At 36.1% G+C, this 20,381-nt stretch overlaps 1 long non-coding RNA gene across 1 annotated transcript in view; it reads left to right on the top strand.

Moving 5' to 3' along the window:
• The window catches only part of LOC110463059, a 31,083-nt gene extending 14,741 nt beyond the window's left edge, over positions 1-16,342 (top strand). The window contains exon 2 of the long non-coding RNA XR_002464344.1: positions 15,193-16,342. This is a non-coding gene — a long non-coding RNA (uncharacterized LOC110463059). The remainder of the gene's footprint in view (positions 1-15,192) is intronic.
• The last annotated feature ends 4,039 nt before the right edge of the window (positions 16,343-20,381 follow it).

The following is a 20,381-nucleotide window of genomic DNA, read 5'->3' as shown; positions in this document are numbered from 1 at the left end:
TCACTCAGGTATATACAGTATAAAACTTAAAACAGATCTTGAAGACACAGTTGAACTTAATATATTGGCAGAAGAATCTGGTAGGTCGTGCGTTGGATGTTAATAATGCAACGTCAGAGGTGTATTGAATGTAAAGTAAATAACAGTACCGTATCCTTCCTAAAGTGTTCGCCGTGTAATTTATGTTTTTGACTATTTGTTATAGGCTAGGGATACAATGCGAAAAATTAGTATGCGTGGAGACTGGTTAGTACGGCATTAAATGCGAAATACAAGACTGAAGAATGGATGAGGGGCCTTCTGAGTGTGGACAAGATACCAGTAGACATACATGTACCATCTCCGTTACATTACATTTATATGAACGGGTAAGCTAGGATATATTAAGAGTATAGTTTATATGAACGGGTAAGCTAGATATATTTAGAGAATTGTATATATGGATGGGTAAGCTATCATATATTAAGAGTATTGTGGATATGAACGGGTAAGCAAGGATATATTTATTTAGTGTAATGTCTATATGAACAGGTAAGCTAGGATATATTTAGTTTATAGTTTATATGAACGGGTAAGCTAGGATATATTTAGAGTTAGGTATATATGAACAGGTAACCTAGATACATTCAGAGTATAGTTTATATGAACGGGTAAGCTAGATATATTTAGTGTATTGTTTATATGAGCGGGTAAGCTAGGATATATTTAAAGTATTGTCTATATGAACAGGTAATCTAGGATATATTTAGAGCATAGTTTATATGAACAGGTAAGCTAGGATATATTAAGTGTATAGTTTATATGAACGGGTAAGCTAGATATATTTAGTGTATTGTCTAAATGAGTGGGTAAGCTAGGATATATTTAAAGTATTCTCTATATGAACAGGTAAGCTAGGATATATTAAGTGTATAGTTTATATGAACGGGTAAGCTAGGATATATTTAGAGTATAGTTTTTATGAACGGGTAAGCTAGATATATTGAGTGTATTATTTATATGAACTCATAAGCTAGGATTTATTTAGAGTATAGTTTATATGAACGGGTAAGCTAGATATATTTAGAGAATTGTATATATGCATGGGTAAGCTATCATATATTAAGAGTATTGTGGATATGAACTGGTAGGCAAGGATATATTTATTTAGTGTAATGTCTATATGAATGGGTAAGCTAGGATATATTTAGAGTATAGTTTATATGAACGGGTAAGCTAGAATGTATTTAGAGTATAGTTTTTATGAAACAGGCGAGACCATTGTGTCCTCCATAGCAATGCCCTTTGTCAATTGTNATTCATATAGACATTACACTAAATAAATATATCCTTGCCTACCCGTTCATATCCACAATACTCTTAATATATGATAGCTTACCCATCCATATATACAATTCTCTAAATACATCTAGCTTACCCGTTCATATAAACTATACTCTAAATAAATCCTATTAATGAGTTCATATATACGTTAGACATAGCCTTACATATACATAAGACTTTCATAATAACCATACTCTGAATAGATTATATCTTGTTTCTTTGAAATAAAAAGCATTACTCTAAATATGTCGTATATGTGTCTTCCATTTCAACTACACACTATTTTAGCTAGTTTAGACATCGATAACGATAAATGTCCACTGCTCAATATCAGTAGGCACAAATGTAAACAATGGTTTATAGATATGTATGGTGTTCGTCCTACATTAATAAACAATAGTTGATAGATATACGTGTGTTGTCTGTACTTGGTACCTAATCAGGGCTTCAGCTGTAAAGGAATGTTTTGTAAACTAGCATTACCATACAAACAGTTCAGTAATTAAAAGGTACTTGTTATACATGTTAAAGTAGTACCCAGGGAAATCTCAGCTTGTACAAACACTTTCCTAGATCAATTAGACAAATAGCCTGATTACACTATGAAACAATTGAGAGGTAATTACATCAACACCGTGGAGATATAAAACTGGGTTTACCACTTGCCATAAACTAATGAAAGATAGAAAAAGGACTCGGTTATGGCCGTTGTGATGATGAAGGTATTTTGTTTCTGTTCGACCAATCTTATGTTTATTCAAATGAAATTGTATGCTGCAACAGAGAAATATCTAGGCTTGTCTGCGGTGTGTATGTAGTATCAGCAATCAACTAGGGTGCGTGTAACTTCTGAACACAACACGTGCTACTTCTTTAACAGCGTCCACGCCTCCTGGTGGACAATATACATGTCTCAGCATTATGCTGAATGGCTGGTCTATTTACATCAGCCCTCTCGCGAGAAAACGATAGATTGCAATCAATAAGAATTCACATTTATATAAAAAAAAACTCCAATAATTAAGATGAACGACTTCCTGTTGTCAAATGGACATCGTGTAGTCAAAATCGTAACGCTAAACCTTGTTTGATATTCTGTTAATATAGACGTAACTTGTCTTTCAGCACTTAAACTGTCCGTATGGTCAACCTCTATTTCTATAGTTATATATAAACAATATAAACGGACATGTCCATGCTGCTTTCACAGATACAAACACAATAAACTACCAAACAGGCAAAATTGTACTGACAGTTCATCCGTGTCTGCGTATACTCAAATGACCTTACTTTCAGAGATCGTGACGTTCTTCTTATTTAACAATTAACCTAACGAACAGACTGACCGGAACGACAATATCCAATATAAATAAACATGACGGCTGCTGAAATATCGCTGGGCATTGTGAGATTTGACAATGTCATTGTAAATTTATATGCAAAATAAAAAATAAAATATAAAACACTTTTATTACAACGAAAACAAGACCAAGGTCTGCAATATCGTACAAAATGCACATCGGTTGAAATCACCAATGCCGGCAATGGAAACAATTTTAACGCTCATGCAATTTATCAGAAATATCGTCTGTTACACTGCACTGATCAACAAGGGTTCGTTACAAAAGTCTGAAATACACATATTCTATAGACCTACTGACACATATGTTACAGACCTACTGATATGAGTCACAGCACACATAAACATTTCAGACATTTGTATCGAACCTGTGCTCCGTCACAAGATCCCTCAATTCAAACGCTATCAGTTTCACGCGTCTCGCATCCACGGTTCCTCAGTTTCTGACGACATGTCAAATAACGAGGCTGTTATAGAATCTACCGACTGTTGTCAGGTTCCCATACAATCAACAAATACATAAATTGAAACAATTTTAAATCTAACTTTCAGCTCAGAGCTCTATTGATAAACTTAAATCACCCTATAGACATAGCATACGCAATTGTATTGATACTGAATTGTGGAATAAAATTGAAGTGTTTTTTAAAATTTCAAAATACTACTTTGTTTGCCAATCAGCACGAGACAATACGCTGTTCAAACTATTGAACGAAATTGTGTGGACTGTCGATAAGGATGGCATTTTTAATTTTAAATATAAATTATGAGTTAAAAAAGAACATAAGAGGCAGAGAAAACGTAAATATAAGTATTGAACTGTTTTTGTATGGTATTTTTGATCTATTTAGCGCGCATTATGATTTGTTTGCTTGCAAAGCTGTGTCATTCAAATAGATCATAAATACCATACAAAAACAGTTCAATGCTAAGATAAACCTCTTTCCAATGCCATGTCTAGGATAGGGTATATTATATGCATCCACCTTCTATGATGTTCTTTACATGAAATACACAGCATATGAAAACTACAAGAAGCTACAAATAGGCGAGACCATTGTGTCCTCCATAGCAATGCCCTTTGTCAATTGTCAACCCAAAACACGACATTGTCTCTTAAAAATGCCAAATCTCTAAGGGACAGTCTGAACGAAAACACACCAGACGGATTCGAAACATATGCGGGAGATCGGAGCCTGCCTTTTATAATTTATTTATGAAATATGTGACGTTTACACGTTTCCTTACCATCCACTTTCAATAACTCATTTTAAGGCTGGCTACAAAAGCTGAGATTTTATATAGAAGTTTCTATTTCTATTTTGTAAAATGTCATGTCTTTAACCGATGCAACGTAGACAGTTTTCCAAATCGAAATATTTAAGCAATGCAGGGATCAGTCCAGTGTTTAATACTTTGACCGGGAGTTAGTATTCCAGTTCCACAATACTTCCGGTTTATGAAGCAGAATTTTGGGAAACAAATATGTTTAAAATACAACAGTAGCAGACGTCAATAGGTAAGCCTATATAATATGCAATGGTTTTAGAAAGAAACGACCAGTCTTACACTGCAAGGTCGCTCTGTGGATTACTTAAGTCAAATGTTCAAAATGGACAACGCTGCCTTCTTTTAGACAGTAGTTTCTGATGTGCACGCTGAGCCTTACTCTCCTACATTTCACGAGTTCTATTTTAGTTGGGATATGTGTGTACAATGTAGTGCTTATTTATAAAAATCACTATAAAACTGATCAGCATGGATATTGACATGAAGATAGATAAACAAATGACGTTTTATTGAAATAAGTAACTTTATTTTCTTTCAATTATCTATATTCATCTTAGTAAACTAGTTAAAACGACACGCGCTAACACGACACGCAAAATTGACACTTATTAGAAAAAAAAATTCATTTATTTTCTATTTTTTGAAGAAAATGTTATGTTTTTTTATTCATGTTTTTGGTATTGTTCTTTCACGAAAGCATCTAATACTGTGCGTATGATTGTAACGGCTTTGAAATACATTGATGCTATGATTGGGAATTCCGTTAGAGCGAGATGTACGACCTGTGATGACTACGAGGGATTACACATGCCTGGTTAATATCTGTGTAAGGGAAATACTCTTTGTTTCCGACCCAGCAGCGGCGATAACACGGCCAATTCGGAAGCCTTCAAACGGACATTATAATCATTTTTATCATCTGAAATAGAATCTCATTTCTTTCGATTTACGGCAAGTGATGCATCGATGTTCTGTGAGTCTATTAATTAACATCAAACGTTCTTTTATGTCACAAATTAACAGCAATACTCCAGACAGGGAAGGACGACCAACAGATGTGATCCGGATCGGTGTGACGTTATACATTGCTATCCCGTCCTCGATCACCATGATATACCTATGCTATATTTACTTTGCACGTAAAAGGATTAGTTATACTAATANGTATTTTGTCCTTGCTTGTTGACGCTGTAGTAAATTTTGTTCCTTTATTTTGAAGCTTCGGTATAAATTGTCCGTATTTGATGAAGATGAGATGCATGTCGACCTTGTGTGTTGCCACAGTGTAATAAGTGTTCTGTGTGTGTTGCCAATGTGGTATATGTTATCCGAGTGTTTTGCCGCTGTGTAATATATTGGCACTGTGTTATGAGTTGGCCGTGTGATGCCACTATGTAATAGAATGTCCGTGTGTGTTGCCACTTTGATATATGTTGTCCTTGTGTTGTCACTTTGATATATGATGTCCTTGTGTTGCCACTTTGATATATGTTGTCCTTGTGTTGCCACTTTGATGTATGCTGTCCTTGTGTTGCGACTTTGATGTATGTTGTCCTTGTGTTGCCACTTTGATATATGTTGTCCTTGTGTTGCCACTTTGATGTATGTTGTCCTTGTGTTGCCACTTTGCTATATGTTGTCCTTGTGTTGCCACTTTGATATATGTTGTCCTTGTGTTGTCTGTACTTGGTACCTAATCAGGGCTTCAGCTGTAAAGGAATGTTTTGTAAACTAGCATTAACATACAAACAGTTCAGTAATTAAAAGGTACTTGTTATACATGTTAAAATAGTTCCCAGGGAAATCTCAGCTTGTACAAACACTTTCCACGATCAATTAGACAAATAGCCTGATTACACTATGAAACAATTGAGAGGTAATTACATCAACACCCTGGAGATATAAAACTGGGTTTACCACTTCCCATTCAAACTAATGAAAGATAGAAAAAGGACACGGTTATGGCCGTTGTGATGATGAAGGTATTTTGTTTCTGTTCGACCAATCTTATGTTTATTCAAATGAAATTGTATGCTGCAACAGAGAAATATCTAGGCTTGTCTGCGGTGTGTATGTAGTATCAGCAATCAACTAGGATGCGTGTAACTTCTGAACATAACACGTGCTACTTCTTTAACAGCGTCCACGCCTCCTGGTGGACAATATACATGTCTCAGCATTTTTCTGAATGGCTGGTCTATTTACATTAGCCCTCTCGCGAGAAAACGATACATTGCGATCAATAAGAATTCACATTTGTATGAAACCTCCAATAATTAAGATGAACGACTTCCTGTTGTCAAATGGACATCGTGTAGTCAAAATCGTAACGCTAAACCTTGTTTGATAATATAGCCGTAACTTGTCTTTCAGCACTTAAACTGTCCGTATGGTCAACCTCTATTTCTATAGTTATATATAAACAATATAAACGGACATGTCCATGCTGCTTTCACAGTTACAAACACAATAAACTACCAAACAGGCGAAATTGTACTGACAGTTCATCCGTGTCTGCGCATAATCAAATGACCTTACTTTCAGAGATCGTAACGTTCTTCTTACTACACAATTTACCTAACTCACAAACGACGTGACGTTCCTATACGAACTCACATCACCTTACTCACAGACGACTTGACGTTCCTCTCCGAACTCACGTCAACTTTCTCATAGACGACGTGGCGTGTATCTACGAACTTACATCACCTTACCAACAGACGACGTGGCGTGCCTCTACCCACACAATTAACTTTACTCACAGACGACGTGACGTTCTCTACGAACTTACATCACCTTACTCACAGACGACCTGACGTTCCTCTACGAACTCACATCACCTTACCCACAGACGACGTGGCGTGCCTCTAATTACACAATGAACCTTACTCACAGACGACCTGACGTTCCTCTACGAACTCACATCACCTTACCAACAGACGACGTGGCGTGCCTCTACCAACACAATTAACTTTTCTCACAGACGACGTGACGTTCTCTACGAACTTACATCACCTTACTCACAGACGACGTGGCGTGTATCTACGAACTTACATCACCTTACTCACAGACGACCTGACGTTCCTCTACGAACTCACATCACCTTACCCATAGACGACGTGGCGTGCCTCTATCCACACAATTAACTTTACTCACAGACGACGTGACGTTCTCTACGAACTTACATCACCTTACTCACAGACGACGTGGCGTGTATCTACGAACTTACATCACCTTACTCACAGACGACCTGACGTTCCTCTACGAACTCACATCACCTTACCCATAGACGACGTGGCGTGCCTCTAATTACACAATGAACCTTACTTACAGACGACCTGACGTTCCTCTACGAACTCACATCACCTTACCCACAGACGACGTGGCGTGCCTTTAATTACACAATGAACCTTACTCACAGACGACCTGACGTTCCTCTACGAACTCACATCACCTTACCCACAGACGACGTGGCGTGCCTCTAATTACACAATGAACCTTACTTACAGACGACCTGACGTTCCTCTACGAACTCACATCACCTTACCAACAGACGACGTTGCGTGCCTTTAATTACACAATGAACCTTACTTACAGACGACCTGACGTTCCTCTACGAACTCACATCACCTTACCCACAGACGACGTGGCGTGCCTCTAATTACACAATGAACCTTACTTACAGACGACCTGACGTTCCTCTACGAACTCACATCACCTTACCAACAGACGACGTTGCGTGCCTTTAATTACACAATGGACCTTACTCACAGACGACCTGACGTTCCTCTACGAACTCACATCACCTTACCCATAGACGACGTGGTGTGCCTTTAATTACACAATTAACTTTACTCACAGACGACGTGGCGTACATCTAAAAACTCAGAGAACAGCTACAGAATCACAAGTCCTTANTGCGTGCCTTTAATTACACAATGGACCTTACTCACAGACGACCTGACGTTCCTCTACGAACTCACATCACCTTACCCATAGACGACGTGGTGTGCCTTTAATTACACAATTAACTTTACTCACAGACGACGTGACGTTCTCTACGAACTCACATCACCTTACTCATAGACAACGTTGCGTGCTTCTAATTACACAATTAACCTTACTCACAGACGACGTGGCGTACATCTAAAAACTCAGAGAACAGCTACAGAATCACAAGTCCTTATTCTTAGACGAGGTGGCATGCATCTACGTTCTTACTGAAATGACTTTCACTGACGATCTGGGTTGAATTGACGTACTCACACGTTCTAACAGACGTTGTTTTGTTTTGGTACTTTTTAACAGTGTATATAATATTAACCCCCATTACTCTGATGTAAATATGATATAAACCTCTTTCCAATGCCATGACTATCATAGCGTATATTATATGCATCCACCTTCTATGATGTTTTATACATGAAATACACAGCATATGAAAACTACAATAAGCTACAAATAGGCGAGACCATTGTGTCCTCCATAGCGATGACCTTTGTAAATTGTCAACCCAAAACATAAAATAACCTTTGACGACCTTTTATGACTGCATGTCATGATATCTCAAAACAAGTATAGACAAACATACGAATATGAACAATATGTTCTATGCTACATATGATAAAAAAATCTCTTGGATTAACTTGTTATCTCGTATATTGTATATAACAGGGTTTTGTAAAATAGGAAACTTCAGTTGACAATAGCATATAAAGTACATCGTCAAAAGTACCTCGGCTAAGTATTAAATGTCTTCTTGATGGCAATGTGTCAGCTGGAAGTTCTACTTTATTGTCATAAAGTCATATAGTATGTATGTGTTAGCTATTCCCATGTCAGCAGACGTTGAGTGTGGACATATTGAATACACTACGGTTATTTGATTTGTCACCTGTCAAAACTCCGGCAAGCGACCATTTACATTATTGAGGTCGTCATTCATACCGTCAGGTTAAAATCAAATTATACCCGAGAGTATCACAGCCACAAGAGTCATTCCGCGGTAAGGTGGACAGCGGTGCATGCACGAACGTCATTTCCTGTTCTACATGTCGTCAGCAATCTACGATGTATTCAACCGTCAATCAAATGTCGATTAAGCGCCATTTGATTAGATGTTGGTAACCGTATTAGTAATCATAACTGTACAATGTTAAAGATTGTGCGTTAAGAACTTGTCATAAATTCTAGAGAGCCATCACATTTTCGATATAAACATCAGATAATCCAACTCCTCATCTTTCTCTCTCCAAAGTCACATCAATGTTGGACGATTAAGCTATATCGGAAAAGTAAGAAACACAGACATTAGTTTCACTTATTTTTTAAAGTTCGTATCGTAGGATAAAATATAAACTCTATTTTGGAACTTTATCTTGGTATCCCCCCGCCAAAAGTTACAGCTTAAAATTATCTATAATATTTGTGAAAAAACTGAAACTGTTGTTGACGTCTAAAGGATCTCAAAAGTACTTTATTTGTTTTATTCTATCACAGAAATACATGTTCAAGGTACTGAGCATTTGATAGTTTATGAGACTGCGTTATTGTTTCAGTTTTAAGGAACCTCCAGCTTTAAATTGATTATTTTCGTGTTATATATGTGGAAATATTAGATGTTTTTTTCTAAAAATCTAGCAATTTTAGCACTCTTTTCTGTCTTAGTGCTCTATGGGGACACCGCATCGTCGCTTGTTTAGTGCCGAGCACTTATTTTTACTTTTCCTGATAGTATATATCTTTTGACAGTAACAGTATGAAATATGTTTTTATGAAAACATAGAACTTTTTTGGTGAGTATTTCATAAAAAAAAAATATGAATGATCCCATTTAAAACGTTGTCATAATGCATGAGCGTGTTCGGAGTTACTCAGTTAAAACAGCTGTTTCTCACAAACATGAATGAGCAATCAATAACAATATGTGCTATTACTCATTTCATTTAGAAGGAATTAACTCACAGACAGCTACTACCTGACTTATTCCGCTTACACAATAGTAATCTACAATAACATATCTTCTGATTGAGCCCGTCCAGAAGATGCTCACACACATGTATAATCAGAGTTAGGACGATAGGTAAACGTTTAACGACTACTGTGGCGTTGTAACACGACACAGATTTAAGTGTTGACAAGATACGAAGCTATCGTCGTAAATAGAATGTCTTACTCAGTCCTTAAATCTTTGATCGCATTGGTTGTATTGTTCTACTTTTTCTGCTTTATGGCAACTACAAATTTGAGTTTAATTTGGGAAACAACTGTTTTCGGCGTGACTACTACACAATAACTTGGTTTTATCTATCCCTCCAGTATTTCCCGACCTTGGCTACATTGTGTAACAACACTACGAGATGAGCATCTGATAATGTGTGGCCTACCCCCATATTCCCTCAACAGCAATGACTCCCATCATGGATTAGTCGTTTATCGCCAAAGTCGTTGACTTGATTGTTTTACAAAAAGAAAGCATGCCCTCCTAGGGATAATCTGAATTTAAATGACTTTTCTAATCATGTTCGTGTGTACATGGATTTAGTCCTTTCTTCCACGTAAATGAAAGTTTTGCCAGTTATTCATTGACAGTACGATGATAATTTTCGCCCCCAAAATGAAACTCGTTATCAAAGTAACACCTTTCAGTCAGATTACGCCCTATAATCGTATTAAGGTAATATGATTGTGTCGCCATTTCTCAGTAGAATGTATTCAAATTTTGTAGTTATATTGCTTTGAAGTCGAGAAAATTTTCTGCCACAAAAAAAAATAGTTTGTCAGAATTTTAAGGATTTTAAATGGAAATTTATGTAAAAAGGAGTGAATTTTGAAAAAAAAAATGAAACAAAATGTTTTGCAAAATAATGTCAATAAAAATGATACTAACATAGATAAGTATTGCATTAATGTATATCAATTTCATAAATACTGAAATTGTGTAAAATTTATTATCTATAAATGATTAAAAATTGACATTTTATAATAAAACCATATACACGTAGTAATTGCATGCAAGAGTTATTGTTCTTGAAAAACTTCACAGTAGTGAAATAGGTAGCCGGTTTCCTGAAGTACAGAAAAATGGACACATGTGACTCATTGATTAAAAACAACTGAATTAATGCCTGGATTGCTTTAACAATAAGCATACAATATTCATCACTTTAATATTAAACATTAGATTATGCGGAAATTGTGATACTGTCTCCCTACATTGGATTTTCAACTAGGGATGTACTTCATATTTCCGTTTAGCAATAAACTCCTATGACCTTAATTTTGTCCTCTACTATATATGAAGAGAGAGATAAAATGACAGCGGTAACATACAATGTACCAGGATCTCTCACTTAGGGATCTAGCATATCACAGTTGGTTTACATCAGCACAATTTGCATAGAGAGATACACGATACAAGAATATTTATCTACCGTCGCATACCAGAAACGTACACACGTTAGCTCGGTTGAGCTAATTCTGCCACACCCCTTAAATGCGCCCTATAAATTACGTAAGCATGTAAGAACAGAACAAATTTCCCGTGGTCATTAAGCTGGGTATTCACCAACATGACTTGATTTCTAATCATGGGGTTTCGGTATGGGAGATGTAAGACATATTTCCTATGGCATAAATTACTAGTGACCGTTGTCAATCCGATAGAATTTGCCTGTTTTTATAGGGATTAACGGTACTTCAATTTTTGCCTGTTTTTATAGGGATTAACGGTACTTCAATGCGACATGTTTTTATAGGGATTAACGGTATTTCAATGTGAAATGTTTTTATAGGGATTAACGGTACTTCAATTTTTGCCTGTTTTTATAGGGATTAACGGTACTTCAGTTTGATATATTTCATCTCTATTTTACTTTGATCTCGATCTCGATTTAATATACAACATTCTGTGTATTCCGTCTTTGCGTATTGCAGAGTTATCTTCTCTTGGGAGCAGGTATTGATTGTTACGTCATTGGTTTGTGCGAGAAAATTACGTCGTTTTCTCAAAAAGAAGATCACTTTGCAATACACAAAGACGGAATAGGAAACTCTAAGGTTTCCATCTAGTTGATCAAGGTATGCAGAAAAGGATGCCGGGATTTTGTCTATAGTCACTCTTCTGAATTTATTTAAGGTTAATAACATTTAGAGGCATATCTTGACATAAGCTGCCAATCATTTATCTTGTCGAAGACATTATTTCACGAACGTGACTCTAACGGACCAGTCGCAAGTATATGCATTCACACACAAAAAGGATGGCATATCTCTTCTTTGAATTGGTACGCATAAACAATAGTCACACCCTCGATGTTGCAACAGTGTATCCCATCAGGAATAAATTTGAAACATAAATACAATTTGTCACTGGTCATCACGGCTACTCGTGTATCAAACACCTGTCGTCATTGATCGTGAAGGGAGTTGTCTCTGCTGTTTGAACCTCAGACTTCAACGTTTGCCTTATAGCTAGAATGTATGTTGAAGTCAAAGGATTTAAAGAGGTATGGCGTAAAGGGGGTTTACTAGCATCTTTCCTATTACGCCTTTTGATACATCTTGGAACACCCAGGATTTTGATTTTCAATCGTTTGACCTTTAGTACCAATAATGAGTCCGACATGGATGACGTGACGACATGACGTGACGACATGGTGCAGTAATTATTTACTGTGTTATGTTTTCCATGTCGACTTACTACTTCTTTAAATATGTGCTTACTGAGTAGTTCTAGTTTTTATTTACTGTATTGATTCATGATGTAACAACCACTCCAACAATACATTATTGATTGAACATGGCAAATCTTTGGGGATAATGTTCAATAATATTTCAATATATTTGACACAACAGGGTTGCGAGATTACACCATAAACATCTGTTTCTATAGCCGAGCGTCTCGGTGTTCTCCAGACAGATATCCCAGATATAGCAGCAGTTCTGTACGATTGTACAGTGCCTGTCTCTCTGGAGAACGCCTCTCTGCTCAACTCACAAACACTGAAGTAAAATATGTAGTACCTACCCTTGGCGTTTGAAAAATAAATTTTAGGGGAAAATTTTTCTTTGTGTGTTTGTTGGGTTTTTACGTCTTATTAACAGCATTGGTCGTTTAATGACGTGCCAGGTTTCGATGGTGGAGAAAAGCGGGAGTTCCCGGAGAAAAACCACCGAGCTACGGTTAGTACCTGGGGACTAAACCACGTAGATCTCGAACCCGCGACCCAGCGGTGGGGGCTAGTGGTTGCAGAATGTCAGAAGCCTTAACCACTTGGCCACCACTAGGGGATATACATGTATTTCATTAACTTTGAATGAAGGTTTTGCATTGAATTGGACTTCATATCGCTATAGAATTTGAGATATTTTTTCAGTAAATCACATTGATGAAACGAAAAACAATCACCTTATCAGATGTGACCTAATTCATCTGTGTACCAAATCTTTAACATTGTTTATGTGGCACGACTCCGTCGGATTAATTTCTATCCGTAAATCATTTTTAATCATATTGTAGCGGCTGTAACAGAAATAAATGGTGATAGCAACTATGAAAATAGCAGGGAAAGCCAAGGAGGAGCAATTATTTTGTCATTCAACATTATTAATTCCAAATCGACTTCTATTGCAGAGTTGGCTTAATATTGTCAATCATCTTCTTGTCAACAACCTGTAAATGTTCTGGCTGACCAGAGGAACATTTATGATTTTTGTTAAAGATTTAGAACACATGAATCACTTTTTATACATTCCTTTACATATCATGTATAAGGAGTAATTTATATCTTATAAAAGAACAAACAATTAATCCGATATACATATAACAACGATTTATTTTTGTATTTTGTTGTTGTTTATTTTTCGTCATTTTTAACGTGCAACTATAAAAACGTACATAATGATATGTATGTACAATATAACCATATACATACATACACATGTTATACTTGTTTTACACATTACAGGTGCATGAGGGATTTTCAATATATTTGTCATGCTAATTTGGATATATTATATAAACTTATAGAAGTAAAATGTTTTAAGGATATAACATGGATGGCCATAGTATAATCAGCTTTTCAAAAACAGTTTTAAGGGAAAAACGTCTTATTTAATCAAGGCTACTTACATACCATATAATAGTAATGTGCGGGGTATCTCGCAATCCTAAATAGAACAATTGTACAGTTCTTGATAATAGTATACTACTATAGCGATGACGTAAATACATCAAACAAAGCGTTAACTTTTAACATTATCTGTTAATTACTTTCCATGTCTCTGAAACGTTTCTTTAAGTCGAACGCTCTCTAATTGCAACCGTAAGGTGACACACAAAATATTGTTAAAGTTGTTATCGTAAACTGGTAAATTAATGACAAGTTAACAAGGTACAGTAAATTAATTACCTGTTTAATATACAAACCGATAACCTTTAAAACGTCCGTATTGATACCCTGTTAACCGAGGGTAGTGTGTCCATATTAATTCTAGAGTACATAATAATATGACTTTTAATGTTTTTTAATCTCTAAAAGTTCAATTATAAAACCTATATTGGACGCTATATTAATGTATATTTCATTATATTACCTTAGGCATTGTGTGTTTGAACGTATGAATACATGTTAACTTAGCTTAATATACTTTGTTAATTGGTTGTGCAAATAACATGTTAACCGTGCTGAATGATATATAAAATTAATCATCTAATACCCGTCAACCGGACGGAATAATATATAACAATAATGACATGGAGGATGAACACATTTTTAATTGTAGGTAATACTACTCTGTTTATTAGGTGTAATAAAACAATGTAAACAGGACGGAATAATACATTGTAGTTTGAGCTGATTGATATAATATTAACTGAGCGGAATAACACATATTTGGATTATCAATACCAGGTTACCATGGAGCTTTAATCGGACGGAATGATACACTGTCAATTTTGTGTAATACTTGCCTGTGTACTGATACAATGAGTTTACTTCCATAAAACATGACCAGTCTGTATGATACAGAAAATGTAACTAACGGTCCTTCAAGATGAAGAAGCTGAACATGCTGTCTGTTTCCGTCTCATGTATTTTCAAATAAAGGGAACCGTATTACAAGTATAGATATACAAAAAAATGAACATTTATCGTTATTCTCAAACGTTTATTGTCTACAGGGAACCGTCGTTAATATTTTCTTTTGTTTGTTTACAGAAGCCACAATGCACGGACAGATAGTGCTCCCTGTGATGTTATGCCTGATATCGATGCTCAGTTCCTTCACTGACGCAACGGATGCCTCCGGTGAAGTTCCGATATCAAGTGGGAACCTCCTTCGCGAAATCTTGGAAAGTCGGGACTTTACAGATGTTGAAAAAGAAATACTGAAATATATTATTTTTTCTGATGTCAAAGATTTTGTTGAAAGAAAAGAAGCTTCTGCCGAAAGCCGAGAGGATTCAGACAGTGGTATTGAACGGAAACGCAGTCATCTTTGGGCCTACCGTCAAAACAACATTCCCATTCAGACGAGAGTGGCATTTGGTCGGCAGTTGATGAGAAACTCGAACGGACATGGTTCCAATTCAAACCTACTCAGATACGGAAAATAAAATGTTATCTCAAATCAAAAAAAGTAAGAACGTTCAGCAAAAAGTGTTTTACAGGGACAAATTAACCGACTTTGTAAGATTACAGTTACTCAAGTATGATTCGGGTTTCGTTGAAAACATTGCGAACATTTTGTATTGTAGCAATCAAATATCAATGTGTATTTCACTTTGTTTGGTAAAATTTTAATTGCAGTGTAAATCTTCGGACCGTCTCTGCTTCGGAAATCATCGACAATAATGAGTAGGCTTGTACATCTAAGTGGTTTTTTACTTGTAGACATAAAGAATTCTTTATTTGATAATTGTTCCTTCTTAACAGAGATAGAAAGCCTTTGCGTTTGGTATCATCAGAATGCATTACTATTAAAGTTTTATATTCCTATCGGTATGTGGTTCATCTGTTTGTTAACACAACACATAACGACCCCCTGTCTAACGATCTTCGATTAATACACGCATATCTCGACGAGCGTCTCGTTCACGTTTATTCGACAGAATATGTGGCAGTTTCCAGTAAGCAATGAGTTGAATTTCAAATACTTTGCTAATCACAAATGGAATTTATAATAATCAAAACTTACATATATATGAGAAAATCTGAAAATTATTAATCGCAAATTATCAAACTGGACCTATTCCCCTCAACACCATATCTACATGTGCTGTGACAAGATACAGATAAACGTTTAGTGATAGCAATACGTTACAACCGTGATTCCATTGAATTCCTAACATCATTAAAATTCTTACAAACAAAATTTAATACCGGCTTTGCTAATTACTAAACCAATCCATTCACCTCCCACAACCATCCTCAGTACCATGTGATCCCGGTTACAGTCATATTGTGATACTGTACACTCCGGAAATGGAATTCGTGGAATGTGGAATTTAGAGATTTTAGATTTTAGGTAAGAAAGACTGATGAAAAGGACCCTGTTGACAATATCTTTGTGATTTTGAAAAGAAGATTAATTCAGCTTACTGGTGCCATACATACTTTTATTGTATTTTGATGCTAACGTACCTGGAAAAAACCTTCCTTGTTTTGAAAAGGTAAAAAAATCAAACCTTGGGAGTTAGTGAATCGGGGTACAACCATTATTTTGTACATATAAGGTGACAGTACCCAAACCAGATCACCAAACCATCATTAATTAATTCATTGAAAATTCTGAGAATGAATTATATTCATTTATGGTTGTATCTTACAAAAACAGAATTAGCACCAGGGACTCACGTGAGATACTTATATAACGCTCTGAAGTCACCAATCAGCGGTTCCGTTTTTTGCAAATAGCAGGACTAAAATCGGATCAAGGCTTGAATTTTGCAGTATCGTACACTTCAAATAAATACTTTATGTCAGCATATTAACACTTTAAGATGATCTTTCGAATTTATATGAAACCAAGTATTTCTTTAGGGTTTATTTATTTCTATAGTCCAAAACAGAATGCATAGTCGTCGCACGCGCCGTTTTCTGAAAACGTAGACAAAACACTGACTTTTGAATTACGCATTCAGGTGCTATTTGAACTTAGAAACTAATCATCTGTAGACAACAAATGGTGCAGAGCTATCTATTCTAAGGCTTCATTATTGTTATAACTGATATGTTGACATATTTATTGATTTAAAAGTATTTTTGCAAAAAGTGATCCGATTTGGGTACTGATCTGATGTGGGTTCTGTCAAAACAACGATTTTTTTTATTTTAACTCTAGATCTAAATTTCTGTCAAGCTCACGATCAGATCATTTCACCAATGTTTCCATAATGTTGACTCAAAATATTGTTTTTAAGTTGGAGAAATTGGAGAAAATGTCTTTTCATCAAGACCAATGAACCATGTTGTTTTCACCAGCCGTACACAAAAAAAATCGCTGAAATTGCTCAGTTAGAAGGATCACGCCTCGGCAGTCAGCACGATGTATTAGATAACGCAACAAATTAAAAGGCACATATACTTGTTCCTGCATATAGCCAGGATATAAAGGTTAATAGGAAAACTGACAGCAAAAGAAAGTGTAAAAACACGTACCCTGTCGTACATTATGTAAAACATATTTTCACGCACAAAAAAACAGCCAGATTTAAATATATTTATTTTTTTTATCTAGATGATCATTTATAATGTAGGCTTATGAACAATAAGGTTGATAAAAAACACACTTTCATTACATTTTACAGATGTGGCAGATAATCAACATATGTTAGTATATAATGGCGGAATTTATAATGTTGGAAAAATAATTACATGCATCCATTATTTTCTCCAACATTTTCTCATCTTCGTTATATCTTCTTCCATAATACAAGCATATACTTCGATTATTTCTTAAATAACAAGGTATTAATATACCAATTCGATCGTATATATCTTCGGTGAACTAGATATCAAAGAGAAGACCTACTCTTCTACATCAGAAACCTACGTCAATGTTCACTTTCAACATGACCAACAGGGACAGGTTATCACTAGATGTGAAATTTACAATCATGGACGTTTCTTTTCATAATATCACCCCTGCTTCCCTCTCGCGGGGAATTTATAAGTTAAAGATCATTCGATAGTCACAGGCTTGATCAAAATATCACAATTTACGTGATGGATGTCAAGCTCTGAGAGATAACTTAACTACACAAAGTGTCGAGAGATTAACGCTGCAGAAGTGTTCTAGTTCCCTGTTCAAGTTTGAGCATGGCATAGATTTGATCAAGATATACAAGACAATTGTCGTTGATATTTCAAAAGATGGTTGGCATTCAGAACACTTGGTCTTATCTTTATATTTAAGGGTCTCCATCATCCCCAAACACTCTAGATTTCTACATTCTCCCTGCAACCTACGATTTGTACATGACGAAACCAAAGGCCATTTACCTGTGGATCATACAAGTTACTACAATAACGGAATCTTCACTACCTTTGACCGCAGTATAATGCTTTAATTAAAAGTGAATCACACTACAGAATGACTGTAGAATTGGCCAGCTTTATTCTCAGAGCAGTCCCTTGATAATCGTGAAAACACGTGAACGTCTGTCTATCAGCTTTGCAGTTAATACATATTGATGTTGTGAAAGAATCATGTACCTAGCTCCAATGGCTATATATTCTCGTGAGAAAATCCGGTGAGGAATGGCGTATTAAACGCGTAATATTTTGATTTAAAAGTCGAAGTTGTCGTGTATTTTTCTCTTTTCTTTACATTTGTCCCTAGTGTCATCGATTTTGAGTTTGAAATAAGAGTTAAATCCTTTTATGATCACACAGAATAAAAGTAACCGCATTGTCAACGAAGCCAGACAACTGAAGCTAAGGAAACATCAAAACAACATGAACTTCAGAAACACCAACAGGTACTTCGGAAACATAAATACAACAAGAGCCATGGAAATACTTAAACAACGGGAACTACAGACAACAAGACAAAGAGAGCGAACAGATACAGACACAAACGGGACTGTGGATTAGAGGAGATACCAAAACAACAGGAACTAAATACAACAAAACAATAGAGAGCGAACAGACACAGAAACAAACGGGACTATGGATTAGAGGAGATACCAAAAAAACGGGAACTAGAGACAACAAGACAACAGAGAGCGAACAGATACAGACACAAACGGAACTGTGGATTAGAGGAGATACCAAAACAACGGGAACTAGAGACAACAACACAACAGAAATGGAACAGATACAGACACAAACGGAACTGTGGATTAGAGGAGATACCAAAACAACAGGAACTATAGACAAGAAGACAACAGAGAGCGAATAGACACAGACACAAACGGAACTGTGGATTAGAGGAGATACCAAAACAACGGGAACTCGAGACAAGAAAACAACAGAGAGCGAACAGACACAGACACAAACGGAACTGTGGATTAGAGGAGATACCAAAACAACAGGAACTAGAGACAACAAGACAACAGAAATGGAACAGACACAGACACAAACGGAACTGTGGATAAGAGGAGATACCAAAACAACAGGAACTAGAGACAACAAGACAACAGAGAGCGAACAGACACAGACACAAACGGAACTGTTTAATAGAGGAGATACCAAAACAACGGGAACTAGAGACAACAAGACAACAGAGAGCGAACAGACACAGACACAAACGGAACTGTGGATTAGAGGAGATACCTAAACAAAAGGAACTAGAGACAAGAAGACAACAGAGAGCGAATAGACACAGACACAAATGGAACTGTGGATTAGAGGAGAAACCAAAACAATAAGAGCAAAGGAGATACCAAAACAACGGGAACTAGAGACAACAAGATAACAGAGAGCGAACAGACACAGACACAAACGGAACTGTGGATTAGAGGAGATACCAAACACAAGGAACTAGAGACAAGAAGACAACAGAGAGCAAACAGACACAGACACAAACGAAATTAAGGATAAAAAGGAGATACCAAAACAATAAGAGCTTAAGAAACACCAACAGGTACTACGGAAACATAAATACAACAAGAGCCATGGAAACACTTAAACAACGGAAACTACAGACAACAAGACAACAGAAAGCGAATAGACACAGACACAAACGGAACTGTGGATTAGAGGTGATACCAAAACAATAAGAGCAAAAAAGATACTAAAACAACAGGAACTAGCGAAAAGCTAATGCGAGACATAAAATTGTAGCGATGTCAGCTTATATTTCGTTTCTTATACCACATTTTGTACAGTTGGACGAAAAAGATTTCAGTTATTAATTATTGGAAAGTCTTCATTTAGCTAATATAAAGTTTAATTTGTGTAAA

The sequence above is a fragment of the Mizuhopecten yessoensis genome, unplaced genomic scaffold (genome assembly GCF_002113885.1).
Source record: "Mizuhopecten yessoensis strain PY_sf001 unplaced genomic scaffold, ASM211388v2 scaffold10863, whole genome shotgun sequence".
Classification (NCBI taxonomy): Eukaryota; Metazoa; Mollusca; class Bivalvia; order Pectinida; family Pectinidae; genus Mizuhopecten; species Mizuhopecten yessoensis.
The sequence above is the reverse complement of the archived record's forward strand: the minus strand, read 5'-3'. Positions and strand labels throughout refer to the sequence as shown.